The sequence below is a fragment of the Strigops habroptila genome, chromosome 7 (assembly GCF_004027225.2).
Source record: "Strigops habroptila isolate Jane chromosome 7, bStrHab1.2.pri, whole genome shotgun sequence".
NCBI classification, from domain to species: domain Eukaryota; kingdom Metazoa; phylum Chordata; class Aves; order Psittaciformes; family Psittacidae; genus Strigops; species Strigops habroptila.
Genome location: NC_044283.2, coordinates 32211148 through 32237723, shown reverse-complemented (window position 1 = coordinate 32237723; position 26576 = coordinate 32211148).

The following is a 26576-nucleotide window of genomic DNA, read 5'->3' as shown; positions in this document are numbered from 1 at the left end:
TGTAATTACTCACTGCATGTGTCGGTCGATATTTGCAATGTGCTTATTTACTGCCCACTTTCAGGTTGGAAAGCTGCTGTGGAAAGCACAGATGGCTTGTCCCGCTGAAAATAAACCCATGTAATTTCTTTTCTTTCACTTTTTCAGAGGAGCAAGCAATTTTTCAGCTCTGCTGTGTCTTACAGCTGGCTGAATCTGCAGAATCATGAGCCACAAACATGGGGAAACTCTCTATAATTTTTGCTGAAACCTCCCAGTTACTCTATTATTAAATAAGCAGCACATATAGATTCAGAGATGGATCCAGAGAGGGGGAAAGCCCCCCAAACACTAAGTTTTGTTTATCTCTGGGTATAAAGCTGTTCCTTACATGGACTGGAGTGCTGTAGGAAAAGAAACTCCAGTCATTTGCTCTGGGTATCTTTGCTGTGCATATAACTAGAGAACAAGAAACTCACTGTTTTTAAACTACAATTCAATCTTATGTGGCCTCCAAGTGAGCAAAACAGACAAGTTAAAGGCTAAAACTATCTCCAGCCATCAATGTGTCTTCTCTTTTTGAAGGTTTAAAGGATACAGAAGAGCTTGCAGTACTGAATAACATTATCCTGTTGTTTACTGCCTCCTTCATGTCAAAGGAACACTGTGTGCCTCTAAGTGTTTCTCTTGCAGTCTAATGAGTGGAAGGTTTTGGGCACATCTTTTTGCACCATGTTTGCACAGGAGAAATTTTAGGGACATTAGAAAAGGTTCTATCTGAATTTCTAAGATCCTAAACATTAAACCACCCCACCAAAAAAAAAAAAAAAAGAAAAGAAAAAAAAACCAAACATTGCTTTAATAGATTTTAGATTACTAAAAAAGGAAGCATAAGAAGGTGAAACATTTGGTCTGTTCAAACACTTTAATTTGTACTAGGAACAGTCAATGAGTATCAGCTACCAAAAACTTCTGCCTGTTTGGTTCACCGTCGTAGTGTTTCCGAACTCAGATTTCGAGGCTTGACAGCTGGAAGAATTTTGAGTTTCCTGTTATGGATTATAAGTAAGAATGAAATGGGAATAGATGTCTTTCACAGAGGTGCACAATTTCTTTTTATATTAAATCCCTTTATTTATACTTTGGCTTTATTTTTAACATGTATGAAAAGCAATTTTAGTTACACCTAAAGGTATGATTTGACTACAAAGTTGCAGGAGGGAGTTACAACATGTTTTTTTAAATTATCAGAGATCTACCTTATATATTTGAAATAGTAAGTATAATCCTTCTTACTCTTAAAAACGTAAATAGTTTTCTATTACATTAAAAGTTTTCAAAGCTTACATTCAACACATTCCGTCATACTCTTAAATCAGCAGTTTGATAAAGAACTAATGAGTAGCTTATTAAGGAATAACATGAATGGGCTGCATAAAGGATCTTGAAGGTATTACTGAAAACACTTCTCTCCTGATAAAATGCTGTCAAGTCTTCACTATATTGAGTTTAAAATAGCTGACATTGTAATATGACCTGCCATAATAGGTCTATTCCAAATGAACGGCTAAAGTAATAGAGATTGAAAATGGAGTAGTTGCCCAATCTCTGAAAAAGTAATTTTTTTGGCTTTGCATGACATTCTGAAAAATGTTTGCATCTTGGAACTAAAATGACTTTTCTTGCCTGAAGCCAGCTGATTTGGCACAGAGCCAGCGGGCAAAAGGCACACTCAGGAAGTTATCTCATAGTAATCTCACTGCAAGGTTGATGCAGAGGGAACTTGCAGTCCAATAAAAACAAATGTTACATTACTTTTATGTATATTTGCATTGTGTGCAATTTGCGTTTAACAAAGAGACTTTGCAGGTTCTCATAAACAAATAAGAGACCAATAACAGCATATTGCCTGTGTCTCTTTAAGCTGAATTCAGTGAATGACAAAAGGAGATGCAAATCTCACTGTTCTTTACAAGCAAGGAAGCTACAGGGGCATGACAAGGGTGCTTTAAGCTGACAGCTAAGCTGAAGGGACACAAGGAATTGTTACAACAGCAAGCTATCTGAATAACGAATGTAATGACAACCAGCTCTTGGGAAAATTTTTGACAGAAATTTTGCATCAGACATGCTCATTCATTAAAATTAGAACCATTATTTTCAACATGCTTTTCTGAGGAAAATTGCTTAGATCCAGGATGGATTTCCTCACTAAAAACAGAGAAAAGAGTCTGAAAAAATCCATAACCCAATGGTTAACAAGAGATCTCAAAGACCAGATAAGCCAAGAGTTCAGTGGCGAGGCCATCAGATGGAGATGGCCTAGAACAGTCTAAAGCTTTGAATCATATTTGATCAACTTTTATCTGGTTTTCCAGAACATTAGCATAAAATATTTTCTGTTAAAAGGTCTCTCTTTTACTCTGATAGAAGAAAAAAAATCTAGAATTTCATGAAAGAGTAATTTTCTTACAGAAAAAAGGAAAAGGACTTCTGTTGCAATTAGCCAGAACAACTCTGTGGATTGCAAATGTATTCATGAAATAAGTGGAAGGTATAACCAAATGTGACTGTCTCTTTTTTCAGTGTGTAAAGTGGCAGAACGTTGTGTCTCTGTGTCCTTACCTGGAACACACATAGATAGTGGCACAGTTCATGTGGCTCAAGTTCTTAGAAATAACAAGAGGTCATGTGTCTGCATGACAGATGGCATAACTTCTTTATGCAATTCCTGCAATTCATGATGTATTTTGTAAAAAAGCAGTGGATGAGGAGAAGGTGGAAAGGTTGCCTCTATTCCTCATTCTGCCACTTTCTTTTGGACAAAAAGTCCCTCAAAGGAGGGGAAAAAGATGTGCCTCTCTTAGGAATAATTGGAAAAGCCCGACAGAAATGCAAGGCAAAATGCCTGTTGGAAAATATTGCTAGTTTCTCCTGAGCAAAACCTGGAAAGCTCTTGTGAGGAGGTCTTTCTTCCAGTGAACACGCTATCTAGCCTCAGAGATGACCATAAGAACATTTTCCTAGGTGTCCAGGAGCTTGAGTAGAGTTTTTCACACCCACAAAATCACTGTGTATTGCATTACAAGGAAGAAACTTGGGAAAAATTTCTCATGCTGCAAAGAGATGGGGAAGATTTGATTCTAAGCCTGTTTTAGATCTGTGTCACAAAGTAAACATATGTTATGTTCTTGAGGTGTAGCTTAAAAGATGGGAAGTCCTTAGTGAGTATTTGTGAAAGAAAAAGTAGACAGATCATCAAATCAGTTTTGAATAATTATTTTAAATTTTATTATTAGCTAGTATACTTATGGAAATCCCTATCCTCTGTACAGGTGCTGACCACTCTTTTCTCATATTTGAGCAACCAACTCATATAACTGTGTTAATTGAGAGCAATTTCTTCAGTATTTGAAATGTCTAACTCTTTTTCAGATGATTTTGCCTGTTTGGAAGACTGTTCTTCCATGAGCCCTGTCAACGGCTTTAATAAAATATTGCATTTCTCCATACAAATCTTATTCCTCTCACATTTTCCAGTGTTTTACCTTCTGGGAGGAACATCACCTTTGCACTGTGAGTCCCTGCTACCTCATGTTCCTGTGATTCCTACAACCCAGAGAGGAAACACTGGGGGTTTTCAAGATGGCCTTATGCTGGTAAGAAATCCGGGTGCTAAAGAGAAATACTTTCTATTTATCATATCATGTATTCTTATATCACCCAGTCAACCACCTAGCACTGAACTAACTCTTCATCTGTTTACATGAAACACACGAATTCCAAAGCAAGTTCTGTGAGAATTTGCTTCAGTAAAGATGAAGAATAATCTGGCTCTTTTTTGAATAACTTCACCATCTGAAATGACATCAACAATACGTCTTGGTAGACACTGTGGCTTTCAAATGTGGGTGAAACAAGATCAGCGAGCCTTCACCATTTCTTAGGGCATATTCAAAAGCACTTAGTGGTAGCTCAACTGCTTCAACATTTTCACATTCAAAATAACATGGCTGAGCATTGACATCCTGCTCTGTATATGTTTTTCAGTGAGCTCCATCTTGAAAATCTGTTTGTCCTGATATCAATGCATCACATAACCTTGAAAATACCTCCCAGCAATGGGATAATATAGTGCTTATTTGAACATTAAAAACCTATTTTACAGTTTTATCCTATGTACTTATTACACGTAAGTACAATATTCCTTTAAATGTCACCAGATATACGTTTAAGACGACAAGCGTTTCAAAAAAGATAATGAAAATGACACTGTGATTCCTTTAAAAACAGCATCATAAACTGGCATTAGTGCAGCTAGAAATGAATCATAAAAGAAAATAAAATTATGAATGAGTCACAATTATTACAACTCAAATTGTATTGTCTGCTGCAGAAGCTCTAGTATTTGCAGTGCTCAACGAAGTAGCTTAGTAAACTATATTAAATCTGAAAGTAAATAAATGGTTTGTTCTACATTCCATAATTTAAGATGGATTAAGTCTCAGAGACAGCTATGTCCACCAGTTCTTTCTTTATTTTTCTGCTCTGCAAAATGCATTCTTTTTTTCTCACCAAAATATATTGTAATATTTTCCACTTCTCTATCATGTAAGAAAGGCTCCTACCTTCTTATGATCATGGTGGAATACTACCCCAAGGCACATTTGTGCCATCCAGTGCTGCTTGTGTGAGTCATTGCTCTACACTCTGTTCCTCAAAGTGAGTCAGTAATCTCTTTTGTATCTTCTTGTGAACCAATACCAAATTTCATGCTTTTGGAGTTACTCTATGCACTGAAACTCATACCCTTTGTTCTGCCTTGCTGGTCACTGCCTCCCTTGCATGGCCAGGTTGCTCCACATCTCTCAGCAAAGACCTTCTCCCCTAGATGTGTTGTACTGTCACTATGCAAGTGGACTAAGCAGGGTCACCATGTATCAGTCACAGCCCTGCCACACCTCCAATACCTCCTGGCAAAGGGATGAAAATGTAAACCCAGCAGCTCCTCAGACAAGAATGTGTGGTGGCTGGGAAAGGGGCAGTACCAAGGCAGGGTGTTTGGAGGAGACAACATTTCAAAGGGAAGGCCAGGGAAAGCAAGACTGGGGAGGTGACCTGGGAAGGCATTTACCAAACATAGTATCCATACCTGAATGGACTAATCTGTAAGAAAAAGAAGGAGAAATGACAAAAAGGATAGGAGGACAGGGGGAATAAAAATGTAGGAATGAAATATTAAGACCAACAAAAGCAGTAGAAACTTGAGGGATGGGAAAAGATTGTCTGTGATTTTGTGTCACATCAAGTGTGGATATTATTCCAGTATACAAGAAACCAATGACAAAAATTATTCTACAGTATATCTCTTCTTTGTGTTTCTGCCCTTTTATTGAGCTAGCCTGTAGGAATAGATAGCTGCGTATCTTTCCCCCCCGCTTCTCTACTTGACAACATAGCCTTAAGAAGAGGAATGATCCTTTCCAGCTTTTCGAGATCAAAAGTTTAATCTCCCAACACAAAACAATGCAGTAGCCATATACAGGAACTGTGTTTCTCTTGCTGTTCTCACCATTTGACTTTTTGACTTACTCACAGTATTTGGCAGGGCAACAGAATAGCTTAGACGCTGGGTGCACATCCTCTCTCCCTGAGAGGAATCCCTATCTCCCTCCTGTCTATCCTGACAGACATATACTCCAGCAGACCTTTTAAGGAGACTATACATTATACCTGTTGCAGAGCTATAGGACATATAGGATATAAGAAGGTATTAATGCTTTGCACTTTGAGTATCTGTGTTTGTGTGTTTTAATACTGTGTAAATCAAACATTATTCTAGATTATCAAGGACATAAAGATGCAATATCCCTTTTCAGCACAGCAGTTAATCAGGCTAAGACACAATCTAATGCTTAATATCTGTATTACTGGTAAAATATTGACACAAATGGATGGTATTCCAAAATGGTTTAATCCTTTAAAAGGCTGAGCGTCCTGAGAGATGCTCAGCAGACTCCACTCCAAACAATATTAGTGAGCTTCTGAGACGTAGCACTTCACAGGACCAAATCCTTTAATTACATTATAAATGCTTTCTACAAAAATACTAATAAAGAAACCTAACAACCAGTCATTCTTATTACACTCTATAAATGAGTAACAGATTGACAGTGGTATGCAGCTTCTCCCCATGTTGTGCCAGTTTATATATTTGTGTGGCCGCATAGTGATGTGGATTAGCAAATCAAGCTCTTTAGGTGGAGCAGACACCCAAACATCTTATTTAGTGATAAATCCAGAGCCCGGGGTCATCTCCTTGACTTGGTTTACTGCATGAACACCTGTGTTGGCACAGTGGATAGGATGGGCAGACCAGAAGTAGTAGATACTACGATTTTGCAGTCAGCTTCATTGGATAAAACTGTAGACTAATACCAAAAAGCCAGTTTCATTGTCCACTTCTTTTCTTCCCCTGACAGCCATACATTCCACTTTTGCTTGCTGCTTCTATGGGTGTGTTTGGACTTAAAAGAGGAATAGGAGCCTGGTCAGGACCACTGTTTTGGCAGGAATCTGTAACCACCTGGGAAACTGAAGAAAGAAGGAGGTTGAAGGTTACAAGTGCATAAGCTGGCCATAGCAGTATGGCTACTGAATGTAAAACCATGGACACCATAGTGCTTTATAACTTGACACTAAATTATTCCTTGGCATTCATCTTTAGCACAAAATTTGTTGGAACAGATTTCTGTCAAGGACATTCTATTTCAGGAACTTTAAGGGAAGTTTTATTTTGCTACCTCCATTTCTCCTAAGGGGGTTCTGTAAGAAATTCAAATTAAAATTAACAAATCATCACAAAACACATCTCCACAGGTTTAGGCAATATGGGTTCCACAGCTGTAGAAGAATAAAGTGTTCTGTTACTAACTGCAGTATTTGATCCTTACAATGATGTTTATCACCAGGAGTCAATGCATTCAAAATACTGTTTCCACCACATAATGCAGGTATGGAACTCACTGTCCCAGGGCCATACATAGCTCAGAAGCTTAGGAAAAGCTTCAGAAATGGATGAGGTATTTCTCACAGCATATTACCAATAACCTGCAATTATTAGCAGAAGGAAGAGTGTTCTAGAACAATTTTAAGTGTTCAGGTATGAAAAAAAACCCTCTAACAATAACGCTGTAGTCGGCACTGGCTGGTGCACACAACCATTTTAAGATTTCTAACCTTGAAGCTGATTTTCATGGCAGCTCAGTCACAGAGTTCTCTTGGATGAAGAAATACACCTTCTGGCACATCCCTAAATCATTACATGCAGCGTACTTTAGATTACAATGATTAGTAAATTCCAGATTTTCTGAAAATTCTCTAAATCAAACATTCTGTCTTTTGATAATTCATTATCTTACAAAGATAACTCAAGGCTCAGTACTTCCATTGGATAAAAATGTAACCCTTTGGCCTGAAAAAACAGCTGTTGCGCAGATAAGTATGTCCTGTATGCAATGATAGCCTTTTGTTACTGCTGATAAGGAGGTAATGCCCCAAAGGATAAGCAAAGAATTGGCAGGCAGATTTTTGTAAAAAAATAAAATAAACCTGTCCTGAGTTCAGCAGTAGCAGTCGTTTTTCTCCTTCTGTGTATCTGGTGCAGTGCTATGTTTTCGATTTTAGTCTGGGAACAGTGCTGATAACACACCAATGTTTTCAGTTTTTGCTCAGTAATGACCAAGGACTTTCTCAGTCTCATGCTCTGCCAGGGAGGAGGGGAAGCTAGGACGAAGTAGAGACAGGACACCTGACCCAAACTGCCCAAAGGGGTATTCCATACCATGGCACGCCATGCCCAGTATATAAACTGGGGGGAGTCACCCGGAAGGCCCAGGTGGCTGCTCGGGTTGGGCTGGGTATCGGTTGGCAGGTGGTGATCAATTGTGTTCTCTCCCTTTGTTGTTTCCCTTGTCATTATTATTATTGGTGGTAGCAACAGTGGTTTTGTATTATACCTTGGTTACTGGACTTTTCTTATCTCAACCTCTGGGAATTACATTCTTTTGATTCTTCTCCTCATCCCTCTGGGAGCAGGGGGAGGGGAAAGAAGGGAGTGAGCGAGCAGCTGCATGGTTCCTAGTTACCAGCTGGGCTTAAACCACAACAGTTCTTTGTGGTGCCCAACGTGGGACGCGAGGGGTTGAGATAACGACATATCTGACCAGAGTGTGTCTAATCATATTAGTGATAAGCATTTATTGTTTCAGATTAATAGTCACTTGTTACAATGTTGGTTTATTTGCTCTTGGAGTTGTTGCACTTAATCTCAGAGTTTCAGCATGTAGTACCTTACTTGCAGCCAGTATTTGCTGTTTTAGTGTTTATCAGCTGGGGGGGCTGGGCTAAGGTTCTTGTTTTGCTGTACTTCATGGTAATGACTTGTAATGCAATAGACCCATTGATCACGAAACTGGGCTGGTATGCATTCTCAGCATGGTCATCACCTCTATACTATGGGAGGCATGTAATGGGAATTTTTAACAATTACACATCTTTCTTTTTCCTCCCCCTGGGGGGTCAACCTGTGGAGGAGGTATTCCCTGACACCATCTGCTCCCCCACCAGGCCATTTACAGTAGGAGTAGATTCTGGAAAAGTTAAAGATCTTGAATATCCTTTCAATGCCCTTGAAAACATCCTGCTCCTTTTGCTGGGAAGTGGCTTGTTGCTGTATATGCTCTCTATGTTCTGCCTATGGCCAAACCACCCTGAAAACACCCAATCTTGTCTGATCTCAGAAGCTAAGCAGGGTTGGGCTTGGGTCTTGTCTAGGGTTAAACAATGAGATTTTCTGAATTTATAGGCTTTCCATTCTTTTAGTCTGTCATCGTATCACCTAAACTTAGACTGAACCCAAGGTGGGTACACTAGTTTAGTTTTTCCTCTCTTCTTCCCTCCATAATTAGCAGATACCTGTTAATTAGGGTCAATGTTTTTTGCCCCCTTCCATACGAATGGAAATATTACACTAGGAGTTGTCTGCTACACACACTTCTGCATCAATGAGATATGCAACTCTCAGTCCTTCCTTTGCTAGCTACTTAGCTTTCTTCAGTAAGGAGGGTAATTTGTTTCCAGGACCAAACATGTTTTCCTGCTTTTCAGCAGGCAGTTATTTACCATGGTTTTGGCATTATTGTGCTTAACTTGCTCTCTTAGGATGGTCATATCTTCTGTAGAGATGATGATGACCACCTGCTATTACAATGTACTGTAATACACAAGCTTTAATAATGTACTGTAATACACAAGCTTTAACTATTCTATGTCTTTACTTAGCACACCTCTGATGTGCTTGAGTGGAGTATGCCATACAATTCGGTCCATCTTCCCTCTGTAGACCTTGAATTGTTTCAATTCATTAGGATCCAAGCACACCTGGACTGAAGTGGGGCTCACCACTTACCCACCTCAGCCACATCTATCTCCACTACCATGCAGTTCCTACACACCTTCTCTGCAGCACTCAACTGAGGGAACTCACACATGGTTGAACTGGAGTTACAGTATGCCAGTAAATTGAGGGGAGGGGAGAGGAAGGCCTTTTCTCTGATTTGATTCATAATGTCTTCTGGAAACAAAGGAATGTTCTTTGATCTGTTTTGAATTCAATATGTTAGCGCCCAGCATTCCATTTACTTCGAAGTTTTACAGAGCTCTACTTCCAACACCCTCAGCAAAATTAGTAATTTTTATTAAACACAGAAGATGGCTTCATTTGGGAAAATATCTAACAACTAGCTGTGTACCTTTAAAGCCAGCTGCTCAAATAATCTGAAAGGCTACTAATTCAGCATATGTTATAGCAGAACTATCCTAAATACATGTGTGGAAAGACACTTGTGTAGTCAATATCCAGTCCTTAAAATCCTCAGATTATTGAGTTATGGTGGTATTATCATAAGTTAATATTTTTCTTCGAATATTTAGATCCCAGTTTTCTTTGCTATTCTCCCTTGCACACAAACTTTCCCATTGCAACAGCTGAATGAAATTTCCATTTGTTCTAGAGACGGTCTATATGTTGATCCTTCTGTAATTCAGTCTCAATAGAAACTGACAAATATTTTGTGATTTCAAAAAAAAATACTGATGGATTTTTTCCAAGTTCTTATTATGGAAATGCACTTGCTTAGGGTGAAATATGCTAGGGTGAAATAGGGTTTTTGAGGGAGACAGGAAACATTCTTCAAGCGTAAACAAATGCACTGAATCTATCCTTTATTTGTGTTTTCATCTTAAGCACATGTGGATTGCTTGACTCAAACATTTTCTACAAATAAACTGTTTCTGAGAAAGAAATCATTGTGAACTTGTTTTGAACCAAATTCAGAAGATACATTCAGTTTCAGTAACTCCTTAATAATTTCACTGAAGAAAGTTATCTTTTGAGGATTTTTTTTTTTAATTTAAGTAAAGAAAAAGAAACTGCATTAGATGTGATTGTGTTTGGGGAAAATGTGAAAATATAATTTATACAAAAAACCAAGTGTAACACTGCAGCCATATCAAATCTATCTGCTTGTGAACAGTAAATAAGAACCAAATGATAATATATAGCGGGAAAATAGAGGAAAAATTTAGGAACATACAATGTTCTGAAGACTGTGGAGAATAATTACAGAGGATTTAAATCACCTGTTTAACCTTGGGAACCAGCCCTCGGGAAAAGATAACTTTTTTTCCTTTCCTGACTAAAGCAGTCTTCCCAGATTTCTCGAGATCACACCACCACTACTTTCTTACACTTTGTCACTGTGTGGAAATGTACCTTAAGCAGACTTCTGTTGAGTAACACTGGTATTTATGTTCTATGGCTTGTAGGGAGGTGGAACTCATGGAAAAGGTGGACCATCATCTTGTTTCACCCAACTGTCTCCTTCCTCCCTCCACCCCCACTTCAACGATAAAACTTATTTGCGAAGAGTAACAGGGTAAACAATGAGAAACTGCTCAGGAACAGGAACTGCTCTGGAGCAGAAACTCCCACTGTTGGCTACTGTACTCCAGCTCCACACCTGACTGGGTCTCTTCTTTAGCTATGCTGACACAGCTCTTGGTGCAGAGAATTAATGGATGACATCAGGGAATAGGACCAATTTATTTTTGGTTTGATCTGGTTTGGGGTTTGATCTGGATCAGTTCCGCATTTAGGTCATAAAACTGTCCAAAATTTTATGTGTCAGCCTAATCTGTTCCTTAGCACATTGTAGAACAGGGACAATGGTAAATGGGAAAGAATAAAAGGAGAGAGAAATACCTTCAAACAGCATTTCTATCTGAAATGCTATCGTGAAAGTGGACCAGTGAGTTACCTGAATGCTTTTGTTGCCTACTAGAACTACTATTGACTTCTTACAGTAAGAGAGCAGGTAATAGAAACATTAGAAAAAATATATTCTCTCAATAGGCTTAGAATAATAACTAGTCTAGCTAATTAAAAGAAATTCCTCTTCCTCCTCTCCTCTTCCTTTCCCCCAGAACAGAGTCTCAGAAGTCTCTCAGTTGCAAACAAGCCTTCTAAGGTCACTTCCTTCCTCTTTGTCCCTTTTTTTTGGAGTGAAGACAAGAACTGAAAATGAGCCTTTCACACTTAAAATGTCACATCAGCAACTGCTGCTATAGCTAAACCAAATCATTCTGACGGATTTCATGTTTTTTCTTCTTAGACAATCGTTTCAGATGCAAACATTATTTATACTATTTAAACAAAGATATGGTTAAAAAAAAAGGCTGTTTCAGTTTACTGAAGTCAAAAGGGGTCACGTAACATTGATTTTCTTGGCAGCAAGCAGTAATGAAATGACATTCATGGCTTGTATTTTATTTTTGACAGGACAAATACTGGTGCTGCAAATAGCTTTGAAAACACAGCAGATATGAATATGTGCAATTAAATCTCTTTGAAGTGTCTGTTAATGACAATGAAACAAATTCTTCAGTAATATAAAATCTACCCATAGGTCCTTCTTTGTTCTAAGATCCCTTAAAAACCTCTTATCTATGTGAGTTGGTGCATCATGGCCTTGCTGAGCTTGCATTTCATCAGAACAGTCCGAGTGAACTTTAATGGACCTTAGAGTAAGAAGCTTCATAAATTTAAAAATTATGATTTTGAGTTCAGAAGAATAGTCTGAATTATAAACAGAAACTGAGATTAAAGATAATGATTAATTTGAAGTCAGCTACAATACATGCTGATTAGTATGGAATTTGGCCTGTCTGGCCATCAAAAAACAGGGTTCTTGAATATGAGACGGATACAAGGAAAGGAAACATATGAAAAGCTGCTACAAGAAAATGAAGACACTTCTGAGTGACCAGATTTGGAATTTATTTTTGAAGTGCAATGGATAAACTTCATAAAATCATTCTCATATGAAAGTATAAATTACAGTTTACAATTTATCTAGTGAAGGTCACATTACATTGCAGACAACTTATTTTATATTTTCTCTTCAACATACCTAAAAATTTATTTCATTTTATTTGTAAATCACCAATGCCAAAATAAATCTACTTATTAGTTTTTCATTTAGGCAAGAACAGGGAAGCAACATTACTTTTTTTTTTTTATTTTTTTTGCTGTCAGACCAACAGAAAACTTGAAAAACAAGATTAGGCACACTATTAAGAAATCTATCTGTAAAATTAAAACTATCGGAAATTTTTGTAGAAAACCATATTTGCAGGGGAAAAAAACATAGATTTGTTCTTTATAATGACTTATGAAACATTATTATTTTGTAATCCACTGTCTCAGTGGAACATGAAAACCTAACCTTAAAAATGTACTGATTATTCAAGCTATGCACATATAGGCAAAATACTATGTGGAAAGTTCTAAATGAACATAAAAAGTCTGAAAAGTTTTGTTTGGGGTTTTTTTTTTTTTTTGAGTTTTAATATAAATCACCACAGTGTGACATAACTGATAATTGAAGTAATGAGTGGGTTTAAATAGTACACTCCTGCTACTTGCTGTCATCTTCAGTTTTCTTACAATAATGGTTTCCTAAAGGAAAAAAAGAAAATGTGAAATTGGTGTTTGCTACAGTGATTACGATTAAAAATTCAACAGTGTTAGCAAATTCTTCACAGTCTCCAGTTGTTTTGTGTCCAGAATACATGAAGAAAAATCAGCTCAGGTGACATTTATTGGAACTCTTGTTAAAAATTGGCTTTTTTATATGTGACTACCATACTTAAAATGCTACAGCCTTCCATGAAGTCTGTGTTGAAACTGCAATGAAACAGTTTTCCTATTGTAGCATGAAAAATTTAGCACCAGACCCAGAGGATCAGCTTTGGTATGTGAAATGAACTTAGAGCAGAGCTACAGAAATGCACTGTTGATATCTATTTTTCAATTTCAATTTCATCTACTTTTGCACTACCCAGGCACTAAAATTTGGGTGTTTTTGCATGACTCACAGTTTCAGGAGCTAAATCTTTTTACCCTGCTGAACTTCTGCTGCAATGTAGCCTTGAGTCAGAGGTGTTTTGAAGGGTCCTAAGTTACCACCTCTGCTGAGAACACACAGTGATCTCTGCACATCAACCACTGCACATCAGTAACAACATTGCATCCCAGACAAGCCAGTCAGATTCTAGAAGTGGCAGGAAGGTCTGCCTGCTGTTCACATCATAGTTTTGTGCACATACGAATCTCCTTCCCCTTGGCCTTCCCACAGGCTAGGAGAAACAATCTTTACTCTTTCTTCATGCTGGGAAGTTTTAATACCCGCTATTGCAGCTTCTGTTAAGAGCACTCTAAGAAGCCTGTGGGTGAAACTGAGTAAAAGACTTTACTTCTTTGTGAGGCTGTCATGCGTTCAAGAAGATTGGATTTGTGAGGAAAGAACAAAAGGCAGAGGAGCTACTATCCTGTGTTGTGGAATTTAGGGGCACTGAGCTAGAAGAAAGTAACCCTGGTTTTCAGCTTCTGAACTCAAGAATATGTCTGTTTTTATCTTGAGATTAAATAATATAAATGTATGAAATACTCTGAAAACCCAGTTTCTGCTTAGTTTGAGGACTTTCCTTGAAAGGAAAATTTAGGTACTAGTTCTTTAGAAGCCCTTATTTGAAAACCCAAGACAGGCTCTTGGCCTTAGTAGATGACTGATAAGGGATGCCCAAATTACTATTTGCATAAACTAGCATTTAGAGCCAACATAATTTCTGTGTTGCCTAGAAACTTCACTCTGGGTGCTCCAGACATAGCTAAGATCAAACAATTTTAGGTACTGCAATGCCATTGTTATGTTTATGTAGTTTCTTAGGATCACAAATATTCAGTTTCAGGCTCCAATGCAGTGTCTAAGGTGTAGGTGCTCAACTGTAACAATACCATGCACATCCATCACGGACAAACAAAATCATGTGCATGCAAATGACTGTGTGGGTATAACCACAACATGGTTCAGAACAAGAAAAATGACTATAGGATAGAGATGAGCTGCAGTTAAGAGTGCCAGTCCTCTCACCTCTTGCTTGGACTCTGGGAACGTTGCCATACGAATTATATCTGCATCCTGTGTGGGTGCCTTCATTTGAGGGAAAACATCTGTTTAGCACATTTGTTCAAAGTTGAAAGAATTTGGCTGATTGCTGCTAACTGTAATCCTAGGAGAACAAAAGAAGTTGCATGTAGCAGGTACTATCTTTTATATTCAAACTAATTACAATACATGATGACATCGACAAGCTTTGGAAAAGAAGAGTTAGCCTTGAGTTGAATTCTCTAGAGATTATTACCAGGCTAACGATATATATCTGTAGTCTTCTTGGCTTCCTTTTTGTAGTATTGTATTATGATTTATTTTATAAAAAATGGAGTAATGCAATTAACAATTTTGTCAAAAATTACACAGATTGATAATATTCATAACAAAACCAGCATGCTTTTTTCTTTCCAAGTAATATTAACATTTGAATATCAGTAAAGCACTACTTTCTAGAATATTAAATTTGCATTCAAATACCTAATTATCCATAATGTATATCTCTATGGCTTTACACAGAGAGTTGGCATAAACCCTTCATTATTACAGTAGAAGAGCATTTGGCATAAAATATTCCCCTTAGTGATAACCAAATTTTAAAACAAATAAACATTGCAGTCTTAAGTAACTAAACTGTACTTTTCCAAGGAAGAGTTGTGGATAATCATAGATGACATAAAATAGTACCATCTTTTTATTGTGCTTCATTAGTGTGACAGTTGAGCAGTGAGGCATGCTATATTATCACTTCCGAGTACCACCCTGAGAATTAAAAAAATGTCGTTGTCGCATGTTATAGTGGCAGCATATCATATTGTGATTTCAGTTCTGGAGGTGAAGTGCTTTTAATAATACTTCATTTCATTCAGTATAATTATTGGTGGTCTTACACTTTCATGACAAACTGCTTGCTGCACTAAAGGATAGAAACAACTACATTGCAAGATACTATCCACTAAAGTGGAGTGATGGGCCAGAAGGCACCAAAGATTGTTTGATCCCATGAGCTTTTAACAAAGATTTTCTATTTTTTCTAGAGTTTGAGGACTTGCCATCATAAACAGGAGGGAAGGAGATGTGTAGAAAACACTTCTTGGTGTGTCCTCATTGCCGTGGTCTGTTATGTCTTCTCCCCCTACTGAAGATTTTAGTTATTTAATTGTTTGGTGGCCACATGTCACACTCATTTTGATATTCTTTTGAGTTTTGTCAAACATTAGTATTCTTTTTCCTGCACTGTCTAGAAGCCAAAGACACAGGTGAATTTACTTTCCTTTTCTCATGACATCATATGATACATATCCACTACTGTTATATTTCAAAATAGACTGGACATCATGGATGAAAAAGGTCTCAACACCATCAGGCTGGTCATACTGGCTAAAAGGTTTTAGGAATGCCCTGTGAATTCAAGCCATTTCAGTGTGTTGAAGATGGATTTAGGGTAACTGAACCATTGTTGGTAAAAAGACAAGATACGATTACATTTATCCTATATGAAGTATATGAAGTACTTAAACTATTTAATTTCTAAATTTCAGGTAATCTTCTTAATGTGTGTAGAAGTCAGAATGATTAGAAAAGGATTTTTTAAATTGTTCTACCAGAACAATTCAGAAACACTAGGTATGTGCTTCATGTACACCCTGAAGAAATTCAAGTGAGTCATCATGCAACTTTCATTAACATTTAATAAATCATACAAAACTAGAAATTAAATGATTCTTGAAAGAAGCTACTATAAGCTGTGAAAAACAAATTGCACTGCAAGTCCTGCTGAACTGCAGGTACTTTTGAACATAGATTGTTTCATTGGAGATAGTGTTCTACCATAGATTATTCTATCTACCAAGGCTCTTCTTCTAGGCTTTGGGAGAAACACATATCAGCACAGTTTTCAACCAACTGTCTTAAACTTACAATCTTACAAATGAAGAATGTACCTTTGAAGGTTTTCAGAAATTGTTGAGACTGAAAGAAGAGCTCTGTGAATACACATTGAATTGATCTAAATAAAAACAGATGTATAAATCTACCTCTGTCCTCTGGATGCTAAAACAAGATAATAACAAGAACTAGTCTGTCATGGTTTAACCACAGCCAGCAACTAAGCAACTAAGCCAGCTGCTCGCTCATTCCTTGAAGATGGGTTGGGTGAGAGAGTTGGAAGAGGAAAACATGAGAAAACTCTTGGGTTGAGAGGACAGTTTAGCAGGTAAAGTAAAAGCCACACACAAACAAAGCAAAACAACGATTTCATTCACTACTTCCCATTGGCAGGCAGGTGTTCAGCCACCTTCAGGAAAGCAGAGCTCCATCATACTTAATGGTTACTTGGGAAAGCAAACACTATCATTCCGAATGTCCCCCCTTTTCTTCTTCCCCTAGCTTTATATGATGAGCATGACACCGTATGGTATGGGATATCCCTGTGGTCAGCTGGGGTCAGCTGTCCTGACTGCGTCCCTTCCCAGCTTCTTGTGCACCCCCAGCCTCCTCGGTGGTGGGGTGGTGTGAGGAGCAGAAAAGGCCTCAACTCTGTGTAAGCACTGCTCAGCAACAACAAAAACAGCCTGGTGTTATAAACACTGTTTGCAGCACAAATCCCAACCATAGCCCCGTACCAGCTAAGATGAAGAAAATTAACTCTATCCCAGCCAAAAACATCACATAGTCCAAAATAAAGGGTGGCTGGGACAGAGTAAGACAATAATCCATAAATTGTAATACTTTGACTCATGAGTGAAGAAAAATTATTTCAGTCCTGTGTAAAAGTCCAGGAAAAACTATTTTTAAGTGTTTGTGATAATATTTTCTACACAGAGGTGATTTCCACCATTGGGATTTATGGATTAAATAAATCATGACAGAGGAAATATTGCTATACCTTAAAAAGTAAATATAAATGAGTTTTGCACCAGGTTCATGCTTCACAATTAATATGGTGATTTATGTGGCTAATTTCTTTTTTTAATAAATAATTTAGGCAAAAAGCACAGTCTAAATTATAAATTGAACTCTAATATTTATTCGTGATATTCATTGGTCATTGAAAATAATTCTGTACTTATTCTTGGAAATTTCATCATTAATCTCTTCAAAATATTATTTTTTAAATATAATTTATAAAGTTTTTTAAAACTTTAGTACAGCTAAAAAAGATTAGAGATTTATGAAAATTAGGGAAAACTTACTTAAAATGAAAGCAATTTAATTTCTTTTTCAGCTATGGATTTTCTTGTACTCCCTATGAATCAGTAAGTACTGAGAGAAGATACTTGATGTAATATTTCCAGTGGTAAATTTCCAAAATCAATAGAATAACTCTAGGCATGAATTTGACCCAGTGAGGTTTATTGAACCACTGGGTTATTGACCTAACAGAACTGTGCAGTCTTCCTTTGACTGGATATTTAAAAAAGCACCAAAATTTGCTTCAATATTGAACACCAGTTTGAACTGATAGTTCAGATCATGGCTTACTAATTGATTTTAAATAGCATATGTTACTGATTTAATCTGAAGGCTTTGAGTAACAGCAGTGTATGTAAAATCATAGGATAACTTATGTTGGAAAGTAACTCAAGAGACCATATTGTCTGACTGCCTGTTCAATAGGTCACATCTGATGAGGTTGCTCAAGACCCTATCAAATCAGGCCTCAAAAACCTCCAGGGATGGGAATTACACAACATTTCTGGGAACACTGATCCACTGGAGAGCCTCACGTTGCTGCAATTATTCCTTCCCAGGTATAACAGGAATATTGGCTATTGGCTAAGGATACTTAGAAAGGTAGATGGGCATAAAGAAGAAATATGATATTAGAATCACAGAATCATAAAATGGTTAGGGTTGGAAAGGATCTTAGGATCATCTAGTTCCAATCCCCCTGCCACAGGCAAGGACGTCTCACACTAGACCATGTTGCTCAAGGCCATGTCCAACCTGGCCTTGAACACCGCCAGGGATGAAGCATCCACAAATTCCTTGGGCAACACATTCCAGTGCCTCACCACCCTCATTGTAAAGAACTTCTTCCTTATATCTAGGCTAAATCTCATGTGTTTAAGTTTAAACCCATTACCCCTTGTCCTATCACTACAGTCCCTGATGAAGAGTCCCTCCCCAGCATCCTTATAGGCTCCCTTCAGAGAATTGGAAGGCTGCTGTCAGGTGTCCACACAGCCTTCTCTTCTCCAGGCTGAACAGCCCCAACTCTCTCAGCCTGTCTTCATACAGGAGGAGCTCTAGCCCTCTTATCACCCTCCTGGCCCTCCTCTGGACTTGCTCCAACAGCTCCATGTCCTTCTTATGCTGGTGGCATCAGAACTGTACACAGTACTCCAAGTGAGGTCTCATGAGAGCAGAGTAGGGGGGCAGGATCACCTCCTTTGACCTGCTGGTCACTCTTCTTTTGATGCAGCCCAGGATACGGTTGGCTTTCTGGGCTGCGAGAGCACATTACCGGCTCCTGTTAAGTTTCTCATCAACCAACACCCCAAGTCCTTTTCTGCAGCACTGCTCTGAATCACTTCTCAGCCAAACCTGTAGCTTTGCCTGGGATTGCCCTCTGATATCTTTTCATGTCTTTTTTTACCATGACATTTCCCAGTCTGTCTTCTTTCCATTCTTCTGGGTCTGTTTCTTCTCAATTTATTTGTCCAAAGTGGCATTTAAAGAGTCATTTTCCTGTTCAGGTGTTGATTGGATTTTCTTTCATTCAGTAATATATTCAAGTAACCTTTTCATTAATTATATTTGTTTACATATATATATGTACATGTAATTGATATTATCACTGTTGTCAAACGTACGAGGGAACATATGACAGAAATGTATTTTTAATAGTAATGAAGAGCTAGAAACTATTTAAATTCATCTTTATCTTGAACTGGGTGCAAACCAGTGAAAAGCTGAAGTCTCAGGATTTCTGGGAGTGAGAAGCTGTGGAGCTTCTCACTCCTGTGGAGTGAGTGTGTGTGGAGCTCTGAAATATATAAAAAAAACATTAAAAAGAGAAGCTTTGTTATCTTTGGATATCTAGGCTAGAATTCACTTTATGTGGGTCTGAACCTTCACTGGCATTCCCAAGGTCCCTGAAGAACAAAAAAAAAAGTGTTGAAAACCACAAGATGACTCAGATGAAATGCTCTGTCACTGCAACCCCATCCTCCACTTTTGTAATGGAGACCGTTATTACTGTCTACCGCAAATATCTGATATATTATCCTGCTATTATGAGCTAATTGCCTTTTTTGTTTTTAGTTTTTTAATCATTTTGCTAAGTATCCTCTTGGCTTTAATTTTTGTTATAAGCATTTAATTTTTTTTTATTCTATTCATCCCAAATCCAACAAATATTATCTCAATCATACAGCATTTTTTGCTGCTGAGGGAGGCAGCTCGGATTCCACGGACTTGCACATAAAAGCAGAATTTGGTCCTAAATTTCCTTGTTGGGGAAGGCTGAGGGGGTGGGGTGGGTATTAAAAGAAATACTTCAAATGCTGCAAGTATGTGTGCTAATCTGAGTTTGAGTGATATCATCTTACCTTCTTTTTCATTTGTTTGCTCATGTACACATCTAATATTGAAAAGAAATAACTAGTATTAATAAATATTAACTTATCTATTAGGGATCTAATAAGATTACAAGAGATGGAAAAACTAAAACATTTTATGCTAAAATTTTTTACACTTATTTTTACTTTTACCAGAGTGCTGGAATTACTTTTAGGTCACAACAGTACAGCTATTTCTTATTTTTATCAATACTTCCTGTGCCATTCAATGTCGCCTGGAAATTTGTTACATTCCTGTGGCAAAGAAAAATATGTTGTATAATGTTTACATTTACTAAAACTCACCTCTGGGTGAATTAGTCAGCTATTTATTCACTCTTAGAAAACTCTGGTTTCTGTTTGCTGACTCATAATTACATTCAGTTGCACTAAATGTCCCTAGTAACCTCAAGAGTAAAAATCTTTACATATTTCTTGGTTTTGAAACTGTTTTCACCTCCATCTGAAATATGTATAGTTAGTTTTGGGGGGTTTTGTTGGGGGGGGGGTTGAGTTTTTGGTTTTGGTTGGGTTTTCGGGGTTTTTTTTTTGTGAACAGAAAAAGCTACTGGCAGAAAAAATATTGGAAGAAAGCTTCTCATTAAGCAGAGGGTTTTTTCCCTTACACTGTATTTTGACAAAGTATGATTTTTAATCCAGTTCTAAGATATCAAAACTGATCCAATCTCCAAACTTCCCCGTAAAACTTTTCAAATACCATAATTGAAGTTTGTTTTTTGCAGTGTAAGAATACTGGATTAGCACTGAAATGAATTGTGTGATTTAATAGGTCCTTTTTCATACCCGCACCTTGTACTATGTTATGACAACATAGGATAATATTTATGCTCACAAAGAAGAATTACTTACTTAATAGGCTGCCTTTAGTTTCCAAATTTGTCTTTTATTGATGTGGCTAAAATTACTTTCTGCTAATGTCACATTATGCATATAATTATAATCATGCCTGAATCCCATTCTTGTGTTCTTTACATTTTTTCACTAGGCTTAATTCTAGCTTTGTCATCCCAACTGATCTCTTTCATTATTTTTTTCTTCTTTTGCAGGAAAGCCAACTACATATTAGACTACTGAGAAAAATTATTATTGTTACACTTAAACTTCATTTTGCAATGCTATATGGAGAAGAAATACTTGTATTTTTTTCTGGTATTGGGCTATACAAATGTGAATGGACAGAGAAAACAGACTGTATCATGTTTAATGCTTGTATTCTTTATACCCCTTATTCACAGGAGGTTGGAGTTTCTTCGGATTATAACAGAACTGGATTTTTCAAAGTTACTAAAAAATGGCTTATTGTTATTCATATAAATGTCCACAGTATATTCATCAATTACTTCAATGGGAGCAGAGATAAACTGGTTGTTGAACACCTTCGGAAATTCTACTGTAATTAAAGAATTCACCGAAAAATGTGGCTCGCTATTAGGTTGGAACAGTCTTTATTTATTTATTTACTTTAAATAACTAAATAAAATGACATAGGAGCAAGTAACCACCCTCTAAGCACCAAAGAAGAAAAGTAATTTTCACATTTATCTGTACCCACTGCTGTGTTGAAGGGAGAAGCCAATTATGTAAAGAGATCCTGCATCCTATTCTCCCTCAGGGAAAAGCAGCTTTCAAACAAAGCCTGTGTTTCAAAGCAGTCCTCCTAGCAGATATGGATGCCTCTCCCATCTAGCCCTGGTTCACCCACACCCCTTTTTTCCCCAGGTGCTATGTAAAAACAAGGGATGTTGGCAGAGGTTAAGGTTGCAAATGCCTCTGGCATGCAGTGGGTGAAAGCTGTGAATGAAAAGTAACACGAAAAAAGAGCTATGTTAGAGAAAAAATATATCGCCATCTTTGTAAGTATATCGAAACATCCATTGTAATAAAACAACTCATACCATATTAGACCTAACATATTTTAAAAGATCTATCTTGGTCTATGCAATTTCTTTTCATTGTTTGCAAGACTCATAGCTGTAAAATACCTGTTTGGTTTTTTTAATCTTATTTCACGTACTAATTTCCAGTCCCTGGACAGCAAGTTGTTAAAGAGGCTTAATCAAACAGTGACCTATTTGCTACAGCATTAAAAGAATCAAAGGCAGTATTTCAAAACTCAATTAAAAGTTTGCTATTCCCTTGTGACATTCCCTTCAACAGAAAAGGAAAAAATTGTTGTTTTTTGGCTTCCTTTTTTTTTCTTCCTAAATTCAGTCTTAGCATACATTAGATGTAGACCATGATTCCTGAATCGAACATCTCAAACTTGGGCTCATGATTTCTCAAAGACCTTCTCATGATTTTATTTATAGTTAGTTTGGGCTCTTCTTTGACCTACAAATTGATATGGATGCCCAGGCATGTGTCCAGCATTTACCAGTTATAGGAAGAATGTACGAAGTACAGAAGTATCTGCCCCATATAGATCAAAGACTGAAGCTATATCTCTGCTGAAAAATCTTAGCCTTAAAATCATTAGTACTTATGGTATGGTGATTTTACGTTAGCTTTTGAAAATTCTTGATGGATATCTATTCTTTCTGAGGCTCATGGTAATAATGCTTTACAGTAATACAATTTTCGATTGTCTGTTTACGTAACAGGTAAAGCAGCTTTAAAAATGTTTCTACACAGGTATATACCAATATTGATCCGATACAAAAAAAACCTAAACATGTTGAAGAAGGTAAGAGAAATCATCTGGTCTATAATGACAAAAAAAAACCTTCTCAAATTCTGGCGTATCACTAGAAAATATATTTTGAAATCTGCTCCAAAACTAGTAAGGAAGAAGACTAATGAAAAGGGCAGGGAGCTAGAGTATTTGTTGTTCTTATATATGCTTATTTAGTTTCCAGTTTCCCTGAGGGACAGGGAAAGAATGAAAACAAGTTTTTCATAGGTTGCCATACGAAAGTAAAAAATTGAATTGGTGCAAATCTGTACTAAATCTTCTCTGAAGCTTCTAGATGCTGAAACCAAAGCCTCATAGGAGATTTTATTAGGGCCAAAAAATCTAAAGGGAAATGTTGCATGGTACAGAAAGATAGAGTCTGCTGCAGGGTGATGCTGGGGTAAACTGGCGCTTATAGCTGCTGGGGTAAGGCTGATGTGTTGTGAGAGCTGCAAAAACCTACCTGCAGCAAACCCATGCTACCAATAATTTGAAGAGACAGAAGCCATTACTCTCCTCTGTTATTTTCTTTCCTTCAATAAAATGTCTATTTCCCTTTACTTGCAGCCTCTCTTCTCTGCTATTCTGTGTCAGCTGGTGATCAAGACCTGTCCTAGCACCTATGAACCTATTACATCAGCAGTGCATGTATGCTGATTCAGCTTGGAAGTGGTTAATCAATCTGAGCATTTGCTAGATCTTTTGTTCCAAATCAGATTAGGTCATTAGCAAAGGAGATTGTATAACATTATGGCATCATAATGTAGTAAAGGCTTGAACTCAGAACTTGGAAACCAATTTCATGCTATTCTGAAAATACCAGCTTGGGATCAGTGACAAGAAATTTATTTAACACAAATAAAACTCAGAGATATAAAACAAGGCAAGCAACTAATATCCACATTTTTAATTTAGGCTACAACTTTTAAATGGGAAATAGAGGGGTTTCATATCTGTTACACTGGGCTCCTTGCTGGATTATAACAAAACAAAACAAACAAGCAAACAAAAAAAAGGAAATTGCTTCTTAGCTGCGAAGAAAGAGAAAAGAGAGAGAGAGAAAAAAAAAGTAATGTCTGCAAAAGAGAATTTCAGGCATTAGGATTTCTGTAAAGAAAAAAGAAATCTAAAATATGACCTAGAGTATTAAAAGAAAAATACAACAGAGAATCAAGTCCTCATGCATGTGTTCAGCTCTGCATTATTCAGTGAGCTGAAACACTCCTGACCCCAAAAGATAAAGGTATGGAGGTCACTGCAGAAACTTTGCAGTTCTCTGTAATGAGTTAGTTCAGGGTCAGCTGAGCTTGTTAACTCTGGCTCAGCAATTTCCTTGCGAGACTCAGTGTGCCTGCTCTGAAACCTCAGTTGGGCTCCTTGCTCTGCACCTGAGTACTCCAGTAGCAGGGCTTGTCAGGTTGAGCACAGAAGTGGTCTGGACCTGGACCTTGGGTTCCTGTAGAGCTAAGCCAGTCTGATAACCCTGCAATCAGAGGATCAGTGGATCTGTGTAGTTGGCATAGCTAGAGGTAACAAGTAGACCTGAACTTGGTACTTCCCAGCAAAATTACTGAAATGTCTCTGAAGCATAAAATAGAGACATTCTGCCTATTTTAAAAAACATTCTGCCTTCAGCAGCCAAATATCCATGTTTATATGGGGTTTATTTCATCTAATAGCACTGCCCGGCCCAAGCAGTACTTGTAGCTAGAGAATGACTAAAAAAACTGAATCAAAATTCAGTGTTATTTCAGTATGTTTCTGTGAATATAAAAGCCTACAGATAAAGTGATATGTTAGAATTTAATCCATTCAGGAAAACATGTTTAAAAACATTTCTCTTTGGAACAGGGATTAAGCATGTGTCTAAATTAAATTTGTTTTTATAAACTCCCCCAAACAGGAGTACTTTCTTCAGGATTTAAATGTTAGATGTGTTTCAACAGCTACTAAAATTAGCAAGTGAAACATGATGCCATCATGTTTTAATTCTTCACCTATCATTCAAGAAAGATCATAACATCCTTAAAAAAATATATCTCATATTAAATATATGTAAGACCCGGCAACATCATTACAAATAATTCATTACTGTTAGCTTTTTTCACAGCACAGGAATTCAGTATAGGAGATTAATTGCATCTAGGTAATATGTGACATTATCAAAAATTTCTCCAAATACGTTTGGACAGATATTAATTTCAGGTTGTTTGCAAAATGGTAAATATGAGTGAAAATATTTTAATATTACATTTCAGTGAGATGCAGTAATAGAAATCCATTTCATGCAAGAATCTGCTTACCCCAGGCATCACCATATGGCACTATATTTTAACTGTTGAGACGGAAAGAGTGAAAGCAACTTTTCTACAAGACTTGAATTTGTGGATGCAAACAGATTCCTCCACTGAAATGACTGAAACACATTGTGATGACACTCAGGTATTAATCTTGAAACCTTGACACTTGATCTCTTTAGTGCAGATGTCATATTTAGGTTTGTTTTCTAAAGAGTTTTCCATACCATTCACCTTAGAATAAAAGATTTAAAAAGAAGTCAGTTAACTTGGGACAAGAGTTTCTTCTTAATGCATGAAGACATCAGGAAAAAGCAGCCCAAGATGCTTCATACTGCGCCATTCATGTGAAACTTCCAGTTCCTTTTCTCCAGTATTCTGGGTTGTCATCTGGGATTCTTTTTATTTGTCATTAGTACTATCATATCTAAGAAGTAAAACATTGCATATCCTCAGGTAATACAGCACTATAATTTTCTATGTGAATAGAATAAAGAAAATTCAAAATCATGCTTGTAGGTGCTTCTCTATATAGCAAAATATATTATAAACCAATCAGTGACAGGCAATCCTGCAGATGAAATAAATATGACAGAGAAGAACAATTTCACCTTTAAAAGGAGATGTAAGAGTTATCAAAATAGCTGAGACATCTGACAGTATTCAGTATAATAAGCACTCTAGGTATGTGTTGGCTTAGCATTTGTCCCTGCATAAGCAGTCACCTAACAGGTCAAAAATCCTTGCATATGGATATCAGCAGAAATCTCCAGTTCTGGAAAGAAGATGGCAGCAAGCCTGTGTCTTAGCAGTAATATGAAATTGTGCTCCAGAGCTTAACCTATGTGCAGTATATGGAGCCCTGAGAGCAAAACGAGAAAACACTCTGCTTGGATAAATATAACCTTAGCATGTTTATCTAAGAAATTGTTTGAAATTCCCTTGAATTTCCAAAATTTCTGAAGCTTTATGGTGCAAATGAACCAAAACAGTTCCACCAAGAATTCTTATCTCCATCAAAAATGAAACATTTCAAAAATCATAGAATCATAGATTGGTTTGGGTTGAAGGGATCTTTAAGATCATCTAGTTCCAAACCCTGCTGCCATGGACAGGGACGCCTTACACCAGGTTGCTTAAAGCCCCATCCAGCCTGGCCTTGAACACTTTCAGGGATGGGGCAGACACAGCTTCTCTGCGCAACTTCTTCCAGTGTCTCATTCTTGAAAGAAACTGTTGAAGAGTACTGAGTAGGTAGGTGAATTGGGACTTCACTTGTCATAATGGAGAAATTCTTAGAACCTATTTTGCTCAGCTGAGAGTAGCATTTCTCCAACTAGATCAATGAAGCAGGAAGAAAAGAAAAAAGACATTTCATAGGAGTAACCATAGCAAAACCTACTCCTTTAACTTTTGGTTAAAGAGACATTTTCAGATTCCTTTCACATCTTAAGACAAAGAAAGTTTCCCTAAA